Source organism: Pempheris klunzingeri, chromosome 3 (genome assembly GCF_042242105.1).
Source record: "Pempheris klunzingeri isolate RE-2024b chromosome 3, fPemKlu1.hap1, whole genome shotgun sequence".
In the NCBI taxonomy this organism is placed as follows: domain Eukaryota; kingdom Metazoa; phylum Chordata; class Actinopteri; order Acropomatiformes; family Pempheridae; genus Pempheris; species Pempheris klunzingeri.
The window spans coordinates 3360653-3377102 of record NC_092014.1 but is presented as its reverse complement, the minus strand read 5'-3'; the positions used below and the strand labels follow the sequence as shown (position 1 = coordinate 3377102).

Below are 16450 nucleotides of genomic sequence, written 5' to 3'. Positions count from 1 at the left end.
TGAATGTCACTCAGCTCCAGACACATTTAAGGGAGATGAGAGACAACCGAGTGTCCCGTCAGACCATTCGAAACCGCTTACATCAGCATGGTCTGCGTGCTAAACGACCTGCAAGGGTACCTGACCACCCCACCAGGCACAGGTGTCATCGTCTTGCATGGGCCAGGGAGCATCTGTGCTGGACGAGGGACCAGTGGGCCTCAGTGCTGTTCTCTGATGAAAGTCGATTCACATTGAGCAGAAACAAAGGCCTTGATGGATGGATGTCACCAGAGGAGCCTTTGGAAGTGGTGGTGTTAAAGTGTGGGCAGGTGTGTCTAGTCAGTACAGAACTGCCCTACACCTTGTGAATGGCACTGTGACAAGCCGATACTTCCTGAATAACATCATTAATCCAGTCATTGTGCCTCCGCATGAACAACACTGGCCTGATTTCATCTTCATGGACGACAATGCCCCAGCTCATCAAGGCCTCATCATCAAGGTCGCCTCAGCAGACAATAAGTCGACTTGTGAGCAGCATGAGACGTCGTTATCAAGCTGTAATTGATGCTCAAGGACTCATGACAAGTTATTGAGACACTGTTGTTGTTTGTTGTGGTAAATCCACCACTGTTGTTAGCTTTTGTTTAAATAAAGTGTTTGAGATGCTTCTACTTAAATGCTCTACTTTCATGATACATTTTCCACTGTATAGTATATCTATATATATATATATATATATATATCTATGTCTATCTCTCTATAGATATAGAGATAGAGATAGAGATATAGATAATCCATGTCCATTGTTCTGTGCCAGTTCGTCTTTTCCTTTGTGTCAGAGCAGCATTTAGTTGAGTTAGCTGAGTTTTTTTAAGAGCTTCGAGCCGTAGTTCACCTTGTACTTTGTGTTTTAGGATTCTTGCGATTTAGTGGAAGTTTTCTTCTTAAGTGATGATTTTTTGTTATTTTTTTCTCTCCACAATAGTGATTTTCTCTTGCCAGACACAAACTGACTCATCGGACCAAACAGGAGTCAGAGGGGGAAAAAGGAAAAGACATTTTCATTCTTTTGGCTATCCAATAACTAAATTTACAGAAAACGAGTCAACATAAAACCAGAGTACATATATAGAATGACTGATGGGCCACAACAATATGTATATATGCTAGTTGGTAATGAATTGTGTTGGCAATGCAGTGAACAAATTAAGAAATTAGTATCCACAATAGATATAAACAAAGAATCAGTTGTGTTTATTAAGATAGAGCCAGCAAAGGTACATTGTACAAGAGAGAAATGTTGCTATGTAAAATATTGGTCTTTATTGATATATTGTAAGAGTGATAAGAAACTATACGATGTGCACCTAACCTACAAATAATCCATTATAATTTTGGAGGATGCAGTGTGAGGTGGTGTTGGACTGTACTGTGTTATTCTGGCACGTGTTTCTATTATTCTTTATTTCATACTGCTTTTATAACAGACAGTGACAGTAGGCTAAATAACAGAAACACCTCTCTGTATAATGCAATACAGTCCAACAGCACCACAAACTACATCCTTCAAAATGAGCATACTGTTTTAAAACAGTTTCAACAAAAACTGAACATTATAACCATCACAAAGGGAGGATTAATCATAGACCTTTTGTATTAGACTACAGTCGTTTTGCCGAGGAATACCTAAGAGTGTAAACTTTGGCGTAAAACCATTTGTAAGAAAAAAAAAACAATTTCATACTATCAGCATCTAGCAATATTGGCACTGCCTGATCCCCAGTTGATGAAGCTCCTGACATTAAATAAAAAGATGCCTGAACTTGATTTATGTGAACTAAAGGAGGGACTCCTTGTGCAACATGCACTGGAAAAAATCTTATAATCATGTTACATCAGACTGACATACAGGCATCATCTGCATACAGGGAAATGTAGTGAGGTTATTCATTTGATTTATACATTTTGTACCACTTCAAAGCTCAGCAGAAAGAGAAGCAATGACAGTTTGTAACCATTGACCTTAACTGTGCAGTAGCTGAATCCACTCAATGAAGCCCTGAATTGGTTTTATGATGCTCCCGTGTGAAGAGCTGCTCACCCTGGTGTAGTTCTGCCACTATTAAATTTGACAATAGCGTACTCCACACTGTATTCCTCCTCTTTCCTCTTGTGTGTTTGGGGCTGAGCTGTTGTGGTATTGGAGTAGAGAGGATCTGCTTGTTTCTTAGAGAAGTCAATGCTGGAATAGTGAATGTCATCCTTCAGCTCTATTGGTTGATTCTACAGAAATTAGACAAATAAGAATACTCATATTTCTGGAGCTGACAAACAGAAGTCACAGCAACTGTGAGTTAAAGCACCAGCTGGAGGAATTAAAAAAAAAAAAAAAGTTGTATCTTTTAGCAGCTCAGCGAAGCCTAATGATCGATCTTTTAGCTCACATAAGAAGACGAATGAATCAGAATCAGGTAACATAAAACAAGTCCTGATGCTTTGTTCTAGTTTAGTTATAAACATGCTACATGTCCCTGAGGTACTACTGCAAGTTCACTTGGTGGAAACATCGTTTGTGCTTGAGCTGATCTTCTTCACCTGTGCGCTCCGGCCTGATGTCTCCATTAGCTCATATGGTTGATCGATTGAGTGATCAATCTCCTTTAGCTCAGATGGTTGATTGATTGATTGATCGATCTCCTTTAGCTCAGATGGTTGCTTAGGAGCCCACCTCTTCCTGGTTGGGAGAATGAATGAAAAACGACGAATAAGGACGAATAAATTAATCGTAGAGTTGACTGCTTGATTTTTCAGAGTCTCAGTAAACAATGATTTACCGCTCACCTCATCCATAGCAAGACAGCGATGGCTATGGCAATTAAAATGACTGAAATGATTGTTCCAGCAGCTATTGCTTTCCATTCTCCTGGGAAGTTGGAATAAAATGAAAACACTGACAGTTAATCGGGGTGTTACAGGATGCATGCATGGACCCACTGCCACAGCCTGACAAAAGTCTTTTAAAACATGAATACAGCAGAGTAAGTACAGAACACGTTAAAATCATCACCAGTGGATAAACTTACCCGTCACAACAGACAGGCGTATGGAGAAGCTACGCCATCCTTGGCTGTTCTGGACTTTGCAGTAATAATTCCCACTGTGTTCAGCTGTACTGTCAGTGATGACGAAAACCTGCCCGGAAGTTTTTGGTGACAGTTCGTCCTCCTTGTACCAGGTGTAGGCAGCTGCTGGGTTAGCATCACTGCTGCAGGCCAGAATCACTGAGCTGCCCTCCTCTATCTCAGTAGAGGGACACACTGACACAGAGGGAGGCTTTGGAGCATCTGGAGGACAATACAGAGATATTTTATTTATATTAGCACGCTTGATATTGAGATATTTTTGTATCGCTAATAATACAATGAACTTGTAAATCACATGACTTACACAGGACATCTATAAATTGAAGCGATGAGTTGACCTGTCTGTATTTGTTCGCAGACTGGCAGTGGTACATTCCACGGTCCTCAGAGCCGATGGAGGTGAAGTGATAAACGTCGTCTGGTCCTCGAATTAGCATTCGGTTGCCCTTGTACCAGGTGTAGGTAGCTGCTGGGTTAGCTTCACTGCTGCAGGTCAGATTGACTGAGCTGCCCTCCACTATCTCACCAGAGGGACTCACTGACATAGATGCATTCTTTGGAGGATCTGATGGACAATATGTAGAGTGTCACATTCATTTACATTTTCAAAAATGCTTATTACATCGCCTTGTAGAAAAATCAGTAACAGATGATGGTGGAACTGGGATGCTTTTGAAGTGATGCAATATATTAGTCTGCTGGTTTGGTTGACCTATTTTGCATTAATCATGTCTACACTTTGAATCCAAAAATATATTTACAATCAAATCTTACCAGATTGATTCCAGATGGGAAAGCAAAAATTGAATTTAATAATGGACAGGACTGATTGCACATGTATTTAATACGTGTAACTTTATATGATTAAAACACTGTGAAGCTAAAAGATGTGGTGTTTCAGTGGGCGTAAGGTATTGTATTAACTACAATAAATTAATACGAGGTGAAAACAGCACATTCATGTTGTAAAATTCAGGGAGGAAGACTGAAGAGGGAAGAGGAAGCAGCAGGTTAGTTAGTGTGCCAGTGAACTGATCTACATGTTCTCAGAGGTATATTTCATTTATGACACGCATCCAATCACATGGGGTCATGTAAAAAGAACAGTCTGTCGGGAAAACTGCATTTAATGCTGCCACATTTATGGTGTTACATTTATCCACGTTACAATTCATTTGGCACACTCTCTTGCTACAGTACCACAGTCACACCATGACGGAGCACAAACCATGACAGAGCACATCGAGTTCACACCAGTCGTCTAAAGATTGTAACAGGATCAACCCGACTACGACTTTTGAGTGGTTTTACCTCAGCCTCAATGACTTGCATCATCATGACACGTATGCAGAGATATTTAACTTTATATATTAGTATAAGTATGACGTAAGAATGACTCCAACAATAAAGAAATAAAAATCCAAGACTGCTGTATGTATTCTATATGGACAGGTAGACATTCATATATTGTACATAAACACCTACTACATGCATATAAAGTATCACATTATCCATTCAGAATTTATTCCAACACTCCTTGCACTCCAATTATTTTATAAAGATGTTCTACAGTACCTTATTGTTTATATATTTGCATATATATATATATATATAAATGTCCTTGCTTGTATGTACATGTTATATATTCATGTTTACTCCGTTTATCTTTGTTCATACCTGCATTTCTGTCCTCCACTCTGTCCAAAGTACATTGAGTACACTGGACATTGCATAGAAAGTCAAAACTCCTTGTGTGTGTACACATACTTGGCAAATTAAGCTAATTCAGATGTGAAGTTCATTTGGAATGAATGAAAAGGAGTGTTTTGGCCCACTGGCTCTCCCTGACTTGTAAAGGAGACGTTTTATACTCACACTGAACATCTATAAATAGAGATGAAGAGTTGATCTGTCCATATTGATTCCTGGATATGCATCGGTAGATCCCGCTGTCCTCCGAGCTGATGGAGGTAAAATTATATACGCCGCCTGGTCCATGAAGCAGAACCTGGTCCTCCTTGTACCAGGTGTAGGTAGCTGCTGGGTTAGCTTCACTGCTGCAGGTCAGAGTCACTGAACTGCCCTCCTCTATCTCAGCAGAGGGACTCACTGACACAGAGAAAAGCTTTGGGGCATCTAGAAGAGGACATTTCAACATATTTTATTAATACTAGTGTGCAAGATGGTGTTTAGATGTGTTATGTATGGTTGCTTGTTATAAATGGCTTTGTAGAGACCAAGATAAACTACAGCTGAATGCAAGTCCATTCTTTCTTTGTGTTGAAAGATGCTGGAAATGTAGGAAATTAAGAAAGACAAAACCAAATGCACTTAATCAAACAAACTCCTAAAATGTCCTGAATGCTAAAGAGGCACAAAATATCTAAAAAAAAAAAAAGTCAAAGTAAGCTACGGAAGAGTAGATTTTGTCTTGTGATGCAGGTTCTAACAGTCAAAGGTAAAGAAAGTGTCCTCCTGCCTATGGCCAGAGGTGGCACTGTTTGTCTGTCTCTGTGTCTCTCTCTTTCTCTGTGTGTGATCACCTGCAACTAATCAGCCTGTCTGCTACTTAAGTCTGGTTCAGGCATTCACCCCCTGTCAGTTTGTCAACTCTGCTGTTCCCTCTCAGACCTGTTCCTGCCCTGACTACGACCCCTGCTCTGCTCTGCCTTGCCTGTCCTGGATACCGGCTCCTGCCTCCAGCTTCAGAACCTTGTTGAGCTCTGATTGCCTAGATCAGCCCTTGCACTCAGCAGCTAAGTTTATGGATTATTTTGTTAGCTGTTCACCTTTCGTTTGTAGTCATCAGCCCCTGTAACTCGGCAGCTAAGTTTTTGTGTTTCGCTTTGTTAGCTGTTCTGTCTTTTGTTGGTTTTCTATTTTTGCGCTCTGCCATTGTTCCTTAGTTGTTCCCCTTTTGTTCATGAGGAGTGGCAGCCTCGTCGTTTTGTATTTTCCTAACTCTGTTGTTAATAAACCCGTGTGAACCTGAGTTTGGGTTTGGTCCTGTGTCCACATTTTGGGTTCTCGGTCCAGTTCTGACAGTATGACACAAAAAGCATCTTGTTGGATTTACACAGTGCTACTTACACTTGACATCTAAAAGCAGAGATGTAGAGTTGATCTGTCCATATTGATTTTCAGACTTGCAGCGGTAGGTCCCGCTGTCCTCGGAGCTGATGGAGGTGAAACTATAAATTCCAGCTGCTCCCTGAAACAGTACCTGGTCCTCCTTGTACCAGGTGTAGGTAGCTGCTGGGTTAGCATCACTGCTGCAGGTCAGATTGACTGAGGTGTCCTCCATTATCTCAGCAGAGGGACTCACTGACACAGAGGGAAGCTTTGGACCATCTAAAAGGACAATAGAACTAAAATTAACTACAAAAGAGGAAGCTGAAACTGCCCATCAGACACCTGCTACAACAGACTGCTTTTTTTCTTTTCTCACTCACATTTCACATCAACAAAGATGCATTTAGATATTTCCCTCAGCACGTTCTCAACTGTACAGCAATACTCTCCAGAGTCAGAGGGCTGGATGGGACCGAAGAAAAGCTCTCTCTCTGTACTCAGAGATTGAGCGTCTGGATTTCCATTCTCCTTGTACCAGTTAAAAGTAGCTGCTGGTTTAGCATCACTGCTACAATTCAGGGTTACTGAACTGCCCTCCATTATGTCACCAGAGGGAGTCATCGACACAAAGGGACCTGTGGGGGCATCTGGAGGAGAAAACACGAATACGTTTAACATTTAATTTACATACATTCTTCATACAAGTAAGTGCTGGAGCTTGATTTCTTCCCCTACATGACGTCCTCTTACCATGGACACAAGTTTTATAATTTGTTACTGACACAGCGGAGGAGGCGCACACTGAAGGAGAGTGGTCTTTTAAGAAGTTTCCGTCTTATTTTGTTAATTTTTTAGACTGCAGCTGCTGTATTGTGTGTGTGTGTGTATGTATGTACTTGCGACAAGGTGGGGACCAGTGTGTCTTTTTTTACCAGAGTGAGGACAGTTTTGAGAAGTGAGGACATTTAGGCCAGTCCTCAAAACTTCAAAAGGGCTGACTTTTAGGCCAAGTATAGAATTAGGTTTAGGTTAAGTTCAGGGATGGGGTAAGGCATTAAGTTGTGATGGCTAGGGTAAGGGGCTAGCACAAGAATATGTGCTTGTGAATTGCAATGGCATCCTCATATTAGTAATATCACACTACAGGGATGTTGCTCTTATTATTATTATTATTTTTTAAATCAAACAGAAAACCTAAGGCACAAACATCACAGACTTAAAGCCCAGATGAATAGATAGATAAGATAAATTCTAGCATTGAAAAGAGCCAGAGGCCCAGACAGCAAACACCAGTGGCATGGCAGCAGCCCATTGTAAAATGCCTTGCACATAATTCTTGAACAGCCACAGATCCCTTTCCTTAAAAGTGAATAAATTCAGTAGCCAGTGGGCTCATGACCACAGGACTTTGAGGAAACACAACAAGGTTTGAGCACACCGATGTACCGTGCTGTGGCTAGCTAGCCAGCTAATGAATCCTAGCTTTGTGACGCTGAAAGCTGAAGATTGATTGATGGGTGGATGTCATGATAGTATTGGTTTAAATGGGTTGGCTCAAGTCTACATAAGCACACATCATATTTTGTTTTACGAAAGGAAACCATGATTGGATTTTGATATAAGAATACAAAGAAATTGATTTTCATATATTGTTAAATAGATATAAATGTATAAGATATAAATGAGTGTAGTACACAATGCAAATGTGTATCACACATGATTGTTTCGATTAACATATTCACCAAGAAAATGAACAGATGAAGTAAATTAAGTCTTAATAACATAATTATATGACACGTGGCAATGATTTGGTTTTCATCTAATTCTGCACAATGAATCACCAAATATCACAGAGTTACATGCAGTTAAGGCACAGTACAATAGGTTAAGGTCTCCATCCGATTAGTGTTATGTCAGTGGAGGACTGTAAGTAAACTCACACACTGGAGGAGAGGGGAAGTCCTCGTATCCTTTGACAGCACAGGTATAGGTGCCTGCAGGATCAAAGCTGTCTGAATAGTTATAGGTGGGACCCACAAAAATGTTCAGACCATTCTTGAACCAGATGTAAGATGTAGGACCTTGACAACTGCTGGCACACTCCAGGTGAGAATCTGAGCTTCTAACATCCACCTGGAGATCTGAATACGTGTGAAGTGAACTGAAATGTCAGTTATATTCAGAAATACACTCAAATATATGCACAAACATTCCTAGTATTATCAAGGAACTGAACACTTGGAAGTGAATTAACAAATATTTGGTTGAAAACGTTACCTGTGACAGACAGAGTGACTCCACCTATACCATAAAATCCCGCTTGATCTGTTATAAATCTGAAGTAGTACACAGTTGAGTCGCTCTCCCTCAGATCACTGATTGTCATTGTGCTGTCGCTCTCATTAGAGTGATACTGCACACGACCTGAATACGCCGAGTCTTCTTTCAGGTCAGAGTTTTGTGTTACATACCAGAATGATTTCAAAAAAGTGTTAACGTTGCCTTTCCACGTGGGTGGGTATTCAAAGGTGCTTTGCATGTCCACTGCTGATCCTATTACAGCGCAGATCTGAGTAGAAGAGTAAGTCACTTTCCAGCCATTTGAACCCTGTACCACTGCAACACAGAGCACACGAGAAACCACAGTCAGATGCATAACAAGTGGACAGTTGAATATTTAAACCTACAACAGAACTGAATGACATTTCCCAAAATTGCTTAAGCTTTTGTCTGATTCCAGAAGTTTCCAAACACCCTACTCAAAACACGGACATCTCTCCAGCACCTATCTCGACTTTGTTTGTCAAAAAGGCAGAATCCGCCTGTGGGATCTCTGGCTACGACCTCTTTTGAGGGTCTAATGAAGATACAGATACAAGTAGGTTCAGTATCTTGATCAGACTTTCCATTTCTACGGCAGTTTTAAGTAAAGACGTGGTTGAGAGACTGTGGGTTACATTTTTGCACAATGACAATCACATGTTAGTGTTTAACTTTTGCAGACTACGACTAATTAGCAACACTTTGACCACATTAATAGGAATTAGTATTCTCTTACAGTTTGTAATAGAGCCATGTTTAGTGTGCAAAACCGTGAAATTAGTATATATAGCTGCTGCTTAGTCCTACAGTTAAGAGACAGATCAATATGGGAGTGATGGCAAGTTTTAATGCCGTGTTTGGTTGCAAACAGTTCAGTTGGAGATTCAGATGTGTTGTGCTAGTAGCAGCTAATGTAGCCTTGAGATGCTAAGACAAGAGTGAAGATGAGGAGGTCTCTCTCTTAATGAAAGAGTTTGATCTAAACCTTCTCTTTATGGAAAGCGTCTTGAGATGACGCTGTTGTGAATTGGCGCTATATAGATAAAGATTGATTGACTTGAGGAAATTTAGCAGAACTCACACAGCTCCCTCTAGAGGCACAAAAGGCTATGGCGAGGCAAGGCAAGTTTATTTGTTTAGCACATTTCCGCAATTTGGCAACTCAAAGTGCTTTACATATCAGCAAAACGAGAACATAAAAGCAAATTTAAACATACATTATTTAAAAGAGCATTAACACAGATATAAAAAAGAAGTAAAACAGAAAGGGAGATAAAACAGATTAAGATATAAAATAATGAAACGATGTTACAGTGCAGTTAATAAAAGGCGTGAGCAAACATGAAAGTTTTCAGTGTTGATTTAAAGGCACTGAGGGTTCTGGCAGACCTGCAGGTTTCTGGGAGTTTGTTCCAGATAGTGGGTGCATAGAAACTAAATGCTGCCTCACCCTGTTTACCTCTAACTCTAGGTACCAATAGAAGACGAGTACCAGATGATCTAAGAGGTCTGGACGGCTCGTAGTTGAGTAGGAGGTCAGAGATGTATTTCGGCCCTAAACCATTTAATGCTTTCTAAACCATCAGCAGGATTTTGAAATCTATTCTGTGAGAAACTGGAAGCCAGTGCGAAGATCTGAGGACTGGAGTGATGTGGTCCACTTTCTTGGAGTTAGTGAGGACTCGAGCAGCAGCGTTTCGAATCAGCTGCTAAATGCATGGACTAATAAATGCATGGACTAGTTTTTCCAAGTCCTGCTGGGACATAAGTCCTTTTACCCTTGATATGTTTTTAAGATGATAGTAAGCTGACTTTGTTATGGTCTTAATGTGGTTGTTCAGATTCAGGTCTGAGACCATGACTACACCTAGATTTCTGGCTTGGTCTGTGGTTTTCAGCATTACTGCTCGGAGATGAGTGCTAACTTTTTGTCGTTCTGCTGTGGCACCAAAAACAATGACCTCAGTTTTATCTTCTATGCAACTTTTTCACCCCACATATGCAGTAGTACTTCCCAAGACCTGTAAACGGTTCCTTTAACCTCTAAAGACCTGGTGTACACATGCGTGGACATCACATTTTGGGTTATATTACCATAGTAGTTAATTCTGCTTAGCTGGGGCCGTATGGACATGTATGTGGGCAAAATTGTTGATATTTCATATTGTTTTTTGCACCGTGATTTTCAAAACATGTTCAAAATATGTTTTGTATGTGTTATAAATACATGCAAAAGCAGTCAGGAAACAAAACTGCTATGTTCAGGGTGGAAATAAAGAGTTTTGCACAAAGGTGACTTTATTGTGTTTTCTGGAAATTAAGACCGATAATGTTTCTCTAAAACTACACCATGTAAAAAGATGATGCTTAGGTTTTATACTTATCAGGGTCCAATAAGCCCAAATAGCAAGGAGAAATAAAAAAATGCATATCAAACAAGAGCTCGGGTCTGAAGAGGTTAACCCTTCATAGGGCACTCATTGAAATACTTTTACATTTACTGGTGGTCATTACAAGACTTTACTTTACTTTTGTGAGTTTTTCAAGAAAGAAATTTAACGTTATGGTGAAAATCAAGGTGAATGAAGTTACCATATATGGTTTCTTGTCTGTCGTGCAGCCTGATTGTCGCTGATTGGTTGAGAAATCTCGTGCTTCTGCTGCCTCATGGTGAGGCAAGGGGTGGCATTTTGAACTCCCACTTAAGTTACCAAATACGGTGCCTAGCCTGATAAAGGGGTTAAAGTTTTAAAGCAATCTCGAACGTCTTTAAATTTGTTTCCATCACCGTCGAGTGACGACACCGAAAAGATTTAATGGTGGTATCAAGTTGGCGTATTGAAAAAAAAAACAAAATGGAAACACTTGACAGACAGACCGGATCATCTGTTTGATTTATTGTAAAAGGCATTATTGTTTGTTTTTGATAAATTGACCCGAGACTGCTTGGAAAGCAGGAACTGGTGTGATTCAACATCATCATGGAGTGGCTGTCAGACATCTCAGGGCTAGTGTGTTTAGAGTCAATTGTGTGAAAAGCAGCCCTACTAGATATCGATCTGACAGTTAACACAGAATAATATTCAAATATTGCTTATTGTACTTTGTACTTGATACTTTACATAGTGAGCATATCAGTTTGTCCATAACTGTGAGTGGACGCTGCAACATGAATGATGAGAAAATAAAGTCCTGGTTGGTGTGTCGCATTCACTCGTCAACACCGACTGTACCCTCAACTTAAAGTGCGTTGATTCAAGAGGAATCATACAAAAAGAAAATTACAGTGCATCTCAGAATCAATCGCGTTTCATCCCCACGGCCCGTTTTCTCTTAAAAACAGTTCAAATCTTCAATTTGCAATGTTCAGGTGAAAGAACACAATAATGTGATAATACAGAAAACTGAAAGAAGGAGTATTGGGTGCGTCGTTATAAAGATGTGTATTACATAGTATTTTATTTCTTTTTAAACTCACAAGCCTCAAATAAACATGTTGACTGACCTACAGTGAAAATGGATGGTTACAGTACCTGGCACAGAGAGAAGGAAGACAACAAATCCACTAGCTGCTGCTGTAAAACCCATGGCTTCTTTACGCTTCAGTGACAATGAGACTTTTTAAAGAAGTGGTCGGACAGACTTTGCTGTTGTCTGTACACAGATGACCGAGACCAGGTCATTAAAACGACCCACCCACCCTCCCACCGTCCTTCCTCTTTATTATGCATGTATGATGCAATATACATGCCAGTAAACATCAAAGCCAGGTGCTGTAATGGAATGTATCTGTTTGTTTGCTTGTTTTATGAACTTGCCACTCTAATCTATGCAAAAGAGTTTCTTATCATCTACAAAACAGGTGAGAAAGGTGGTTGAATAAGTCTGTGGTACCAAAGAAAAGAGATAAAATAACCTTGACTTTACCAGCTTCCCCACACACATGCACAGGGAAGCTGCGGTTGGCATTAACTGTGATGAATGTCATGTTCCTAGTCAGGGAGGAATTTTAATTTTTTATCTGAACAACTGCAGTTCCTGTTGACTGTGATATTTCCTAAAACAGAAATAGTGGAAATTAAACTTCTAACACAAAAACTACACGAGGATAAACATTTACATTGAGAATGTTCAGATATTTGTGATTTCTTTGTTTAGAATACCAAAAAAAAATACTCATCAATACTGGAATCTTTCAAATGTTTAATGTTGTTAAATGTCATTAACATTTAGGAACAATTAAAAGGGAAGTTGGTCCAGTTCTGTAAACTGAACCACCAAGAGCAGCGCTGAAGATTACGATGGTAAAAGTGGCCCACTGAGCTTGGGGAGTGGAGCTGAGCAGAGACAAAAGCATGTCAGCTGCTGATTTCCCTAGTAAAATTATGACAGATCCTTATCTTCACTGTAGATCAATGAATGCACAAGCCATGTCGCAGCTTGTCAAGCTGTCAGCTCATGCTGTGTGTGTGTGTGTGTGTGTGTGACAGAGAGAAGGAAATGTCAGCCATCAACAAATTCAACCAACACTTTGCATTAGTGTTGACAGCAGAAGCCCACTAGCTGTCTAGTTTATACGAATACCTCCTTCTTATTATTAGTATTATATAGTTCAACGCCTTACTCTGAATGTACATGTTATGTTATTAGTAGTGGTATTATTATTATAATTAGAGTTATTATTGTTGTTATGGGACTCTGGACTCACCTGGTGCAATAATTTACCTCTGAGTAATAATTTTTAATACATACTTTTTACTTTTGTGTTTATTAAGTTTATTCTTATTTTTTTGGAGCTGTGTATAACAAAAAGCAAGTTCCCCCCTGGGGATTATTAAAGGAATTCTGATTTACTTTGATCAATTATGGCCAGTGGCTGATATAAGTGTGAAGTCCATCCTATAAATGTGCTGTTTGACCAGAAAACAACTGGGAAGAAGGCTTTTCAGTGCATTGCCTTTAGTTCCTGCCAATTTGGTAATATTAAAAGCACTAAAAGTCATTCAGACAGTGTGTAAAAAACTAAATATATATTTGAGGATTTAATAAAACCAGTGAAAAACTAACTATTAAAAAAAAAAAGATAAAAAAACCCAAAACACTGTCTCTTTACTACCATCTGCTTGTCAAAAGCTTATCATCTGTTAGTCATTTGAAGCAGTGCTACAGAGAGAAGTCGTTGGCTTGGTTTTGTTTCAGTCTTGTTAATGTAAAAAGTGTCCACGCCTCCAAACACAGAAGGACTCAGGTGCCACAGCTGCCATGCTGTTCACACGAGGAACAGCCTCACTGGTTGCACTTCATAAAGGTTGGTGTGCATGTGAGGTTAAAGAGACAAATACAGCAAGGCAACAGGAATTAGTCTCGGTTTATCTATTGTGCCGTCCACCAAAATACAGTTTACCTCCTCCTTCCACTGTTATGGCTCCTTGGTCGGATCGATCAGCACAGCATCCAAGGTTTTCTATCTCATCCCGGTAACAATCCACTGACTGACTCACTTTCAGGGTGTTAACGTCCACGTTTGATGTCATCTCTTACTGTGTGCCTTTAAATTGCATTAACGTTCACAGATCTAATGTATTCTTGTTCCCCTCGCTGCACCGGCTTCATTAACCCGTTGGTCTGACTTCCTTCCTCTTCACATTATTCAATACTGCAATTAATACTCCATGGTGCTCTTCGGCCTCCCTGCTGAAGCCTAAACCAGGGCGCTGATTGACAACTCAGTATTCAGAACGAGCAAAGTGGCCTCCAGAACAGTGGACCAGCCTTCATCTCATTTACTTCACAAAAACCCTGATGGTTTTGTTCCTGGGGGAAGAGTTGAGGGTGGTACTGCAGGAATACGGCGTCCTGAGGCTGTTGGTATGAAACAGACAATATTACAACTACAATTTTGATTTGAGCAGCAAAGAAAAAAACTGAGCTACGAGTCAAATATGGCTCTTTACCATCATCTAGCAGCAGCAGTAAGAAACTACAACTGTATCAGCAAACAGTACGTTCTTCAAATCCCTCCATGTTTTTCCCTTTACTGGAAAAATCCTAAATTGGAATTTGAAATTACAAGCATACCACCTGCTATCTAAGAGAGAAGTCCAGAGCCATGAAGACAGTTGGATGTCATTAAAATATTGTAAGATAGATAGAAGCTAGTTTAAGTTTGGCTCCTGAGTAACTTAATAACTAGCTGACAAGGCTCTACTGTGACATGCTATGATCATAAAAGGCTGAAGTTGTTACGGCTAATGTGGAAGGTTTACTTACACATCCAGCAGACATGAGGCCACACTGGAGACTTGCCTCTTGACGAATTTAGCTCCAGTTTGGTCTCCACCAACTTCCCCCAAGGGAAATGTCAGGGTCTTTAGCTTCAAGATATTTGATTAACTTTACCTGGTGGTGGCAAACTTTTTATCCCTCATTTGCAGCAGTGGTTTAGTGGTTTAGCCCAAATATACTGCAAGTACCACAAAGTACTCAAACTTACTGTATTATCATCGTTACATATTTAACATTTATCCATAACCCTCTCATGCATAGAGGTCACTACAGTGTGCAGCTCTTCAAAAGCTGTTTTCTTGTATATGCATGGGTTTTGATGGCGTAGTTGCACATCAGCCGCTACAGTGGATGTTACTGCATCATCTCATACACCGACTGCTACCCAGTGGGAAGAGGAAAAAAAAAAAAGAGTGAAAAGAGAAACCCTTGCAGGAAAGAAAAATATGGGGACATCTAGTAACATCTAAGGAGTCATGCATTTGCTAAATTTCCCATGTATTGATTTTATATTGTACATCATGCATCACTGGCTAGATTTCAACTACTGGACATGTAAAAATATCTATAAAATCTATATATAAAATATGGGTTGGAAAAAATGCCTAAAGATGAATAAAAACACGGTTATCATAATTCATGCATGAAAGGGTTAAGTAAATATAAGTATCAGGTCAGAGTTCGCAGATACTCTTTATATATTGGTGGGTATTTTTATTTAAGATATGATAAGATGGACTTGATTGATCCCCCATCGGGGGAAATTTACATGTTACAGCAGCAACAAAGACGAGATAAGCAACAGTAGAAAAGTCATGCAGGACAAAAAGACTGATAAAATACAACAATATAATAATAATAATAATTATTATTATTATTATCAGGTACCCCTTTAAAACAAGAGGACATTACCACAAAAAGACAGAATAAGAAAAATACAGTAGTTTGTAACAATGCAGATTTTATGAAAGGTAATAATTGTTTTGTTTTTTAATCCAACAAACTAAATGTTAGTAAACCAGTAATTCCTGTTCCCAAGAGGGAATTATCTTGTTTATGTCACAGCTACTTGACAGTCAAAAACAGAAGCTTTATTTCAACCTTATTCAATAGACTTTGTGGTTAGGGTTTTTAAATCAGAGCTAGCTGCATTAATGTTAGTCTTCTCACAAGTACTGTGGCCCTGTTTTTACATTTTAAGTCCCTCTGAATCCTCCAGGATATTTACAACAACAGGTTTCTGACAAATTATGTTGCACAAATGTTGACTGTTTTTTATCCTTACAATATATTTACACTATGCACTGTAGTATGCTGGTGTATTTGTGTTGTGAATGAGGGTGCAAGACTTACATAATCATGAGGCGGACGTGGGTCACGACCTGAGAAATCAGTCCAAAACTAATTATATCCAAAAGGGAGCAAGCAGAAATCCAACTCAGGCAAGAGGCAAGTCAGGCAGGCAGAGACAGGTTTGATTATACAGACTACAGGACAAAGACATGAGGCTGTCAAAGAGCAAAGTGTGGTGAGTGGATGATGAGGGAATGAGATGCAGGTGAGGAGGTGGGGCAGTCAGGGGAGGGCGGAAAGGAGGGAAAGTCTGAGGAGAGATAGATTGTTACATTGAGTAAAGTTTCAGG

The 16450-nt window shown here is 39.7% G+C and overlaps 1 protein-coding gene across 1 annotated transcript in view; it reads right to left on the bottom strand.

Annotated features, from left to right (window-relative positions):
* LOC139199044 (cell adhesion molecule CEACAM1-like) overlaps nt 1-16450 on the bottom strand; it is a 43721-nt gene that overhangs the window by 11196 nt on the left and 16075 nt on the right. The gene's annotated exons all lie outside the window — the stretch shown is intronic.